The sequence below is a fragment of the Falco naumanni genome, chromosome 9, assembly GCF_017639655.2.
Source record: "Falco naumanni isolate bFalNau1 chromosome 9, bFalNau1.pat, whole genome shotgun sequence".
NCBI classification, from domain to species: Eukaryota; Metazoa; Chordata; class Aves; order Falconiformes; family Falconidae; genus Falco; species Falco naumanni.
In genome coordinates this window covers 5,451-15,020 of record NC_054062.1, presented here as the reverse complement: position 1 = coordinate 15,020, position 9,570 = coordinate 5,451, and the positions used below count along the sequence as shown (strand labels likewise).

General features: G+C 53.4%; 1 long non-coding RNA gene across 7 annotated transcripts; it reads right to left on the bottom strand.

The window, feature by feature from the left end:
• Positions 1 to 878: 878 nt before the first annotated feature.
• LOC121094091 lies at positions 879 to 7,793 on the bottom strand. Of its 7 annotated transcripts, none has more exons than XR_005829744.1 (5): positions 7,684 to 7,793; positions 6,536 to 6,875; positions 6,171 to 6,369; positions 5,682 to 5,801; positions 879 to 2,513 (listed from the first exon to the last, which is right to left on the bottom strand). It is a non-coding gene; the product is annotated as an uncharacterized LOC121094091 (long non-coding RNA). The 7 variants fall into 7 exon arrangements; XR_005829739.1 differs by lacking the exon at positions 879 to 2,513 and adding an exon at positions 3,093 to 3,580 and having other exon boundaries at positions 5,682 to 5,862; XR_005829741.1 differs by lacking the exon at positions 879 to 2,513 and adding an exon at positions 3,093 to 3,580 and having other exon boundaries at positions 5,682 to 5,828.
• Between the last annotated feature and the right edge of the window lie 1,777 nt (positions 7,794 to 9,570).

The following is a 9,570-nucleotide window of genomic DNA, read 5'->3' as shown; positions in this document are numbered from 1 at the left end:
CTGCATGTCAGCTGGCCTCACAGAACTGGGTGCCTGTCAGCGCACACTTCCCATGCTATTGAGACCCTGCATCCCAGCTGGATGGGAGGGCCTGAGGCTGTGGGACCCCGGTCCCAGAGCCACTGCTACCCCCGAGCATGCAGGGATGCAAGTAAAAGGCTGCCGTGGGGCTGTGCTAACCCAGGGGGTGGAAGTGTCTCCAGTTCTGGGGCCGAACCCTGCTTGGAGCAGGGCTGGCTGTGAAGCAGGGCCAAGTGTGGCATGGGGACAGCCGAAATTGCTGGCAGTGTCCCTCTTGCCCTATATTTAGGGTCAGGGGATTTGGTTGGATGGAGCGGGTGGGTGACCCACAGCCAGCTTGCTGTCCCAGCATCGACAGCCCTGAGGTAAAGGGGGAGATCTGAGGCATTTTGGGAGGGCACCAGCCACCCCTCCTTCGTGGGGGCATTGGAGGGGAAGGGTCTGGCCGGAGTGGTGGCTGGCAGGGCTGGAGTGAGGGCTGGGGGCAAAGGAGGGAGCCGATGGCCCTGGTCTCGGTGCCCAGCTTGGGGTGTCTCCTTGCAGTGCAGTTTTGGGGTCACGGTTACACATACCAGCTCTGACTGTTCCAGTGGTGCTGCAGGAAAGCCGTCCTTCCCTTTCTTTCTGTTCCTGCAGCCGCCAGCCCAGGTTGAGTGCTGTGTCCCCCGGGACCCCTTCCTGGGGGGCAGCCAAGACCCCAGCTGAGAAACAGCAGCTCCAGCAAAGAGCCTTGTTTGTAAAGATGAACCCTGTTTCTGTGTCCGTGCCAGTGTCTCAGTTTGCATGCCCTGCTGCCTTGTCTTGAGATGAATGCAAGAGCAAACCAAGCAAATGCAACAGTTTAAAAACAAAAGAAATCAAAACAAAACCCAGGAACTTTGTGACAGTGGAAATAAAAGCTTAACGACAGTAACAAAGCACCCATGGTCTGTGATGTGCTGCAGGGGGAAGGCAGGCAGGCTTGCAGGGCAGCATGGGTCAGGCTTGCAGCCTGCTGTAGCCCTCAAAGCTTCCCCCAGACCTGCCCTGGCGCTCAGCAGGGCCGGGATCTGGGCTGGGGAGTGCGGCTGGCCAGTGCCTTGTGCCCCAGGTACGGGGCTGCAGTGGCCGCGGCAGTGAGCGGTACCTGGGCTATGCCAGCATGGCTGCAAATGGGGATGCACTGAGGCGTGCTGGCAAGCAGTCCGTGAGGCCCCTTGCCCACATGCTGTTATGAGCTCTCAGGTCTCAGCTCCAGGCATGCCAGGGACCATTTGTCCCTGTAACACTGCTCCTTCCACCTCTGTTTGCCCAGACACAGCTTTTCTTCTGCCAGGTCATATCCCCCCACAGGGCCCACATCCTTTCTTCTTTTTCTGCAGCAAAGACACTTGCAGCCGTGCCTGCCTGCGACTGTCCCCTTGATGCAGAGGGCTGGGAGCCGTCAGGTCACTTTTGGCATGCAACGGCTGCTGAGGAAGCTAGGTATTAATGTCTCGTATTTGTGCCCCACAAGCCGTAACAGAGGTGCCCCTTGGCAGCCCCCTCCACGGCTGGCTGGGCAAGCACGGGGGCTCACAGGCTGCGTTAGGCTTTTCACATGTGGTCGGATCACATTTGCTGTTCCGCCCTGCCAAGTCTTCCAGAAACGAGCACTGTGAGGCCTCCCTGCCAGCCCATCTTCATTTGTTTGCTCTCCTAATGAGGCTGACTAATTATTTTCAGGAAGCCAGAGGAGATGCCCTAATGGTCTAAACAAGGAGGCTGTGTTTGCACAGGGGGTTTTGTTCAGAGGTGCCTTGTGCCAGCACATGGTAGGGGCACCCAGGGATTTGTCCCCTGTGCTGGGGAGCAAGCAAGGATGGGCACAGGCTCCAAACCACAGTGGTTACACAGGGGCTGTGCCTTGCTTTGCTGTGCTTTAACCCCCAGCAAGGAAGGGGTTAAAGACCAGCAGGTGCTCCTGGGATGGGGAGCACTGGTGGGTGTGATGGGGAAAAGCTGCTGTCATTTCCTCTGTGCCAGCAGCACCGGCAAGAGGTGCTCCCTGCTAGGGAGCCGAATGGAGCTGGGGTGCAGGGGAGGATGCTCTGTGCTAGGCTCGGTGGCACTGTGGGGTGATGGACCTCCCCAGGCTTGCATTGATTGTGGAGTCAAGGGTACAAAGCCTGCGGGGGAAGATGGGGACAAAGCGCTGCAGGTGAACGGCTGCATGCAAGCCTACAGCGTTGGTTGGGGGAACAGGCCACTGGCACAGCTCACGGCTCAGTGCTGTGGGGCAGAGGTATCACCTGGCTGTTTAAGTCACAAATCCTGAAGGACAGGACCAAGTCTGTTGGGTTACAAAAGCCCTCTAAGTCTCACTGTCTAGACACTGCCTCAAAAAGGTGGCTTCTTGAATAACTAAGGCAGGTGATAAGTCAGACACTGCTGAGGGGATAAAGTGTTATCAGGACCCTCGTTGTTGAGATTGTGAGGTATAACAGGTGGACAGAAGTGAGTATTAAAGACACCTGTATTAGCCACAGAAAAAAAAGAGATTTTAATTAGAAAGTATGAAATATGCATGAAAAGCAATCATTAACCTTACTTCTTTAATCAAATCCTTTATGGTAGTTATGATCAAGCAAATAAAAACTTTTAGGAAAATACACCCATTGTTAAGCAACTGTATGAGACTTACTTTCTACAGCTTACGACATTCAAACAAGTTGAAAATACACTTAAGAATTCAACTGGTATGGGTTTTGATCCTGTAATTACACTAAAAGATAGCGTCAGGAAGAATGCAGCTTAGTAATTCCTATGCTTTGTCAAAGCCATGGCTCCTACCATTTGAAGAAGGACACCTGTACAACACACGGAGTCTTTCAAAATAGAGCAACTAGTAACAGCTTTCTGAATGCAATCGGTAGCTGCCTGTCAAGTTGTCTCAGACAGCACCAAGGTACTGCAGACAGCTTAGGTACTATAAAGAAACTGCAGTACATAAAACTCCACATGCAAAGTTTCTTGCTGTTAACATGGTCCCCTGAAGAGGGTCCCAAATCGGAGAGTCAGCCGAGTAACAACAATCACACCAATATGGCTATGTGTCATCCTACTTTATTCAGCAACTTAGTCATATTTATACTTCTAATGCACTGTTCACATGGTAACAATCATTGGTTAGCTGATTGCAACTACATCTTCATATTACTTGTTGATTGGACTGCAATTAAGTATTCAGGTTACTTGTTGATTGGTTGTTAATTACATATTCATGTTATTTGTGGATTGGTTAACAATTACGTATTCACGTTACTTGTTGATTGGTTGTCGTGCTGCAAGCGCCTAATAAGGATGTGCTAACTTAGCAATTTTCCTATCTTGCTTGGCGTCCGGCTTTGTTCTTGTACAATGCTTATTATTCTTTATTCTGCCTATTCAAGGATAATACAAGATCTTCAAAGTAACTTCAAAGAAATCTACAGGCCACGGTTGTCCAACTCCTGCAAGGGTACAGTATGCCCTTGTTCTGCCAGGAATTCGCTACAGTCCTCAACTTGCATGCAGATACGACGTGTGACACTGGAAAACTCTGCCCATGTTAAAAGAAAGGAAACAGTAAGAACCACCCATAAAAAATTCAATCCTCTGTTGCCATTCAATGGAAATGAATGAGATGACATCCCAGCACAGAATGCAACCTACCATAGAAATCATTAAGCTATTAACTATTTTAACGTAACTATGATCAGGAAAAGCCTCCACATACTACCCCATAATATTTAGGTATGCTTTACTAAATTTAAGGTCAATGTTAAAGAAAATGGATTTTTAACTAAGAAATTTAATGTGCTGAAGCGGCTAAGTGGCAGAACCAGGCCTCGTCCCTAGCGTAGCCCTAATCCAAGGCTGGTTTAACACCCAGTCCAGTTAATCGGTGGCAGAACAGAGAAACAACAGATGATCAATTTGTGGACACAGGTGCTCTCAGAAACACAGGTGTTTTTAGAGAAATTTGTATAGGTGAATAGGAATTGCTTGTTCAAAGATAAGCGTGCTTGAAGGAGTGTGTGAGTTAAAGCTGGCAGAATGAAGATCACGATCCAAGGAGGAGCCTGGAACTGAGGCAAAGACTGGAACCAAGCAGGTGAATCAACTGGGACAGAGTCAGGTAATGGATTCACAGAACTGACAGGACAAAAGGAAACTCCTAAAAACTTCAGACATTGACTAATGATCTGATAAGCGTGTATAAGCTGTGCTGTATCCCTTGGTTCTCTGCCACTCACTGGGGTGGTGGCCGAACTCTTGAGTCGTGACTAAAGCAAGCCCAGCGGTCACCACGTCTGTGTGGATTTTTCCTTTACCAGTCAATACTGCTATAGTTGCCATTTAAATCACTGACTGAACATCAAGTGTTACTAACAGAAACAATCGTAGAGTTTCACGAAGATGGGTGGACACTTCCAATCTAACTTGCCACACGTGTGGTGGAAATCAAACTAGCCATATACTTTTTCCAGACAGCAGAAGAAATTGCTTGTTGCATGCAATGGAATTTGATCGCTTTCAAAATGCCTCTCTTGGATGAGACTGCTCCCTGCAAGTTTCTCTTCCTCTCCGTTGATAACATAAGGAGCGAGGGCAACCAGTTCAGACCAAGTAATCCCAGTGGAGGCTGGCAACATAAGCAAGGCAGGAGGCCTACATGTGTTAACAGAGAATTAGATACAGAAAAGCGGGGTTTGACCCCAGACATTACATTTGTCACGCCACAGCCTCTGAATGCAGAAAGGCTGCTAAGTGACACAACAGTAAGAACGCTATCACCGCACTTCTGTGACAACAGGAGAAGCTCTTGTACCTACCCATTGTTCAGCTCTTGGCTTAGTTTAGCTTTTCAGCATTTAAGAACAGAAAAGTTAAATCCGAGTTACAACAAATCAGCAAATTTAGTTCATGCCAATACACAGAACTACACTATCTCCCAGAACAGATAATAAGGACCTCACGTTTTAGAAAGACAAAGTGAGGGCAGTATTACCATTAGATTGCAACACTACCAGAATTGTTCCCGGGTTGTACTGAAGTAGAACAGTAAGCCATAACATGTAAAAAAATACAGAGGAGAGGTTTATGTAGCCAAGGACCATTTACTCCAACATGTAACTGATAAATCAACTGAAATCTATGAATCGGGTCTGCATTCACACACACAAAGCAAACACAGTAAGACGCAATTTTAGGCTTAAGGGTCAAGTCAGCGGAGCCTTCCCTGGAGAGAGGCTCTTTCCTCTAACCAGCTTGTCCCGTTTGTCAGCCTTCTAGGATTTAAAGATGCAACCAAAGTCAAGTTTCGCCAGAGCAGCTGCTTGATTTCTAGTAGGAAAAGCCTGTTCACTCAGCAGCTTTGCTCCTGAAATGCATCAATGAGTCCCTGTCCCAGTTTCAGAGGGACGAGGCAAAGACTTGCCTTGCAAAAGTACCGAGTATAATATATACACACACACACAGAGGAGCTTGTCTGATCTGCCAGTGTAATAGATTTGTGTCCTATAAACTCTTCAAGAGTTTGTGGTGTTTACAACGCTGTGAATTCAGCCGTCCCTTGTTCCCAGGAATATCACAGCAGGCATACGGTGATGGAAAGGCTGTGAGAGCATCCATCCAAGAATGGCAGAATAGCATCTTACCGTGTCTCTCAGCTTCTGGAGTCACACGATTGGCAGCTTTATCCAAGTGTTGTTTAAACAGCTTGTGCTCTACGTCCTGCTGCTGCTCTCCTGTTACATCCATGGCATCGATGCTCAAATCTGAAAGCAGCGAGCAAGGAAAGCGGTCTATGAACACACAAGTGTTATGGCCTGTGGCAAGCTGAGGAAATGAAAAGACAGAATCTTTCAGCCAGCAGGGTAAGAACATGCCAAACCAGAAGAGTGTGTACGGCTAGGGCCAAGTGACCAACAGGGAATAAAACGCACGGTGTGGCACGCTAAATGGCCCTCCCATGTACGGGGTTTGGTTTGGTGTCAAAGAAGGACAGTTTCCAACTTCCAAGAAAGCGTTACCCTGAAAGGTAGACGCGCTTAAGGCAAAAAGCCAAAAGCAAACCCCTCAAAGCCCAGAACCATTTACAGGAACACAGGAGTTAAGCCTAAAATTGGTTGAAAGCTGCCTCCTACCTCTTCCCCCGCCACCTCTCCCCCTTCAACATCAGCACGTTTCCTTGTGATCCCTTTTCACAAAAAGATTGAGGCCTGTGGTATCAGCTCGGTACCGAAGCACCACGATGCACTTGCTGGCTACATGCTCTCTTAGAAGGCTGACAGCTTCTCCGCACACCACAGCCGAGGCCTCCAGTCTCTCTGGCCTTCCCACACCCTGTGAAACGTGAGGAAGGCAAAGACTGGTAACATCTCGGGGGGTCAGGAGGAAGCCAAGATGCACTCCATCTAGAGCCCAACGCATTACCCAAAGGAATTACCACAGCAGAACAAGAGGCAGGAACGATCGCTAGACAGGTGGATAACATGCACGGCAGCAACACCCAGTCAGACTTGCAGGGCTTCCAGTCACTTCATCCCACAACTTTGTTTTGAATTTAGTTAAAAGGTAATCAGATTCTTAACGCTCATTCTGCTTTTATAACTTCTGGAGAAAGGCTAACACGTGGCATTGGCATTACAGTCCAATTATTGCCCAAGCAGCAGCGCAGCACTCGGAAGCAGCGGGCACACGGAGCCTTGTAGCCCTCGGCAAGAACCTAAGTTATCCCTCCACTGTCAGCAGTCCGATTCACAAGCACAAGGCACACGTGGAAAAGTAACATCTAGACTGAACTTCAGTTTAGCTCCCCTTGATTTGTCAGCGTACAATTCCCGATGCACCTAGGTACAAAGAAAAAAACAAATGAGCCCTGTTTCACTGGAAAGCAAATCCAAAGGCCTCTTCCCCTCGGCTGCTCTGGCCCAGGAGCTGACTGTCATGACACAGGATCAGCGAGACACCTGAGCTGCTGCCTCCCAACCCTCCCCGGCAGTTAAACGCTTGCCCTTTGCAACACTTTTTACAGAAATCAGCAGTCGGGGCGAGGGGGGGGGGGGGGGGGGGGGGATTCCACCGCCGCCGGCTTTCTTTCCTTTCCCTTGCCCGCTCGCAGGGGCTGAGGAGGCTCCTGAGCCGCCCCCCTGCGACAGCGTTACCGCGGGCCCCGATGCAGCCCCTGCGGCCCCAGCCCGCTGCCACGGCCACGGCCGGCGCTGGGGGAAAGACAAAGCCCCGCGCAGAGCTGCGGCGGCTGCAGCGGCTGCCCGGGCACCCGGAGGCGGCGGGGGGGCGGCAGGGTGCCGCGGGCCGACCCCCCTCCCGGGCCCCGCCGCCGCAAGGGAGCACCGGGGCCGCCCCGCCGCCGCGCCTCGCCTCCTCGCTGAGGTAGCGGCGCAGCTACGAGAAAAAAAAAAGGCAGCACCGTGAGCAGCCCGCTGACCACCGCCACTGCCGGGGAGACGTGAACCGCCGACAGCCCCGCCGGTCCCGGGCCGGGCCGCCCGCCTCAGCCCGCCCGCCGCCGGCACCAGGCGCTCCCTGCCGCGGCCGAGCGCCGGCCAGCCACGTCCCCCCCCGGCCGGCCACTGCCCGACGGCCGCGCCCGGGCTCGTCCACCGGCCCCCAGCCGCCCTCAGCCCGCCCGCTCACCCAGCGCGCCGCCGCACGTCCCGGCCCGAAAGCCTCGCAGGCTCCCGGGGAAGCCCCGCACCGCCACCGCCGCCCCAGGGTGCCCGCGCGGGCCGGAAAATGGACCCGCCTTCCGGCTCCGCCCCGCCGGGCCGGGCCCGCCCCGCCGGGCAGCGCCGCCCGGAGCCGGCCGAGGGGGGGGCTGGGCTGCCGTTCCGCGCCGGGCCGGGGCTCGGTGCCGCCGCGGGCTCCCCTCAGCCTACCGGCCTCGGGGCTCTGCGGGGGGGTGCGGGCTGTGCCCACAGCGGCTGCCTGCGGGGGGCTCGGTCCCGAGGCGAAGCTGCTGGCCGAGAGCAGCTGCCGCTCGGTGTCACAGCCCCCCGGCCCGCCGCTGACTCCGCCTGCAGAGCGCTGCACTCGCTTACAGACGCGCTGCCGAGAGCAACCGAGCTGCTCCCCGACCGGCTGGCACAGCGGAAAGCAAATCCTCGCCGGAGGGTACCCGCTGCCGGGGGGCGGGGGGGGGGGGGGGGGGGGAGGGAGGCAGGAGGAGGAAAGACCCCGCTCCCTTGTCCCACCTTTCGCCCCTGCCGCGTACTCTGCACCCCTTCACTCCGGTAACGGCTGACTTTCCCGTCACGGGGAGCGGCTGTGAACACAAGAGGTTAAATCGTGCAACAGCTCATAATGTGCAGGGGAAAACCTCGTATGAGCTGTTCCTAAGTCACACATTCACAGCACTCGTTTTTTCCTACTTAAAAAGTGCACTCCTGCAAAATCTCTCCTATTTTAAAAAAATATATTTAAAATTACTAACGTGCTTCCAAATGCAAACAGAGCAAATGCACCCGTTTCCCACAGCGAAACAGAGCGCATCATACGCAAAGGACTGAAATGCTTGAGGCACGTAGATGCTTTTGCATACGGAGGCAATGAGTATGAGTGCCCGGGCTGCGAGTGGGCGAAGGGCAGAGCGCAGGGAACCCCGCAGCCGCAGCGAGCACTCCCAGGGCCCGGTGGTGTAAACTGGGCTGAGACCCGGCCCAGGGCTCGCCCGGCCAGTGCTCAGCACAGGGCTGGTGGGGACCTGCTGCCACCTGGCGACAAACACTTGAGTACTGCACCCGCCCGGTTGGTGGAGCGCTGCTGCTGTTGCCACCTAGCGGCCAAATATCAGTGCTGCAGCCCTTGCGCCGCGCATGCGCGGTGACTCCTCCCCCTCGGCGCTGCCGGACGTATATAACGGCATCGCGATCCCGCATACGCTGCCCTTAGTTTGCAAGAAACGCTACTACGCACAAGTAAAAGCGGATTTTGTCATATGCATACGTAGCCAAAAACTCCACCCCACAGCGTCAAGCCGATTATGCGTATGCGCTGCCCTTAGATCTACCAGAAAATCCCTGCACATGTGTAATATCCGATTTCGTAATGCGCATGCGCCGCCAAAAAAATTGCCCTGCGATGTCAAGCCCATTCTGCGCATGCGCTGCCCTTAGGTTTGCCATAACCCCACTGCGTATGCGTAAAACCTTCGTAATGCGCATGTGCTGCCGGAAACCACGCCCTGCGGCGTCCGGCCCATTATGCACATGTGCTGCCCTGAGTTTTGCCAGAACCCGACTGTGCATGCATAAAACCCGATTTCGTAATAAGCATGGGCCACCGGAATCCTCGCCCCCTGGCGTCAAGCCCATTCTGTGCATGCGCTACCCTTAGGTTTGCCAGAAACCCAACTGTGCATGTGTAAAGCCTGATTTCATAATGCGCAAGCGCCTTGGGAAACCACGCCCTGCAGCGGCAAACCGATTCGGCGCATACCAAAAAACCGACTGCGCATGCGTTAAAGCCGATTGCCTAATGCACATGCGCAACCCGAAACCACGCCCCACGATGTCAACCTCATTC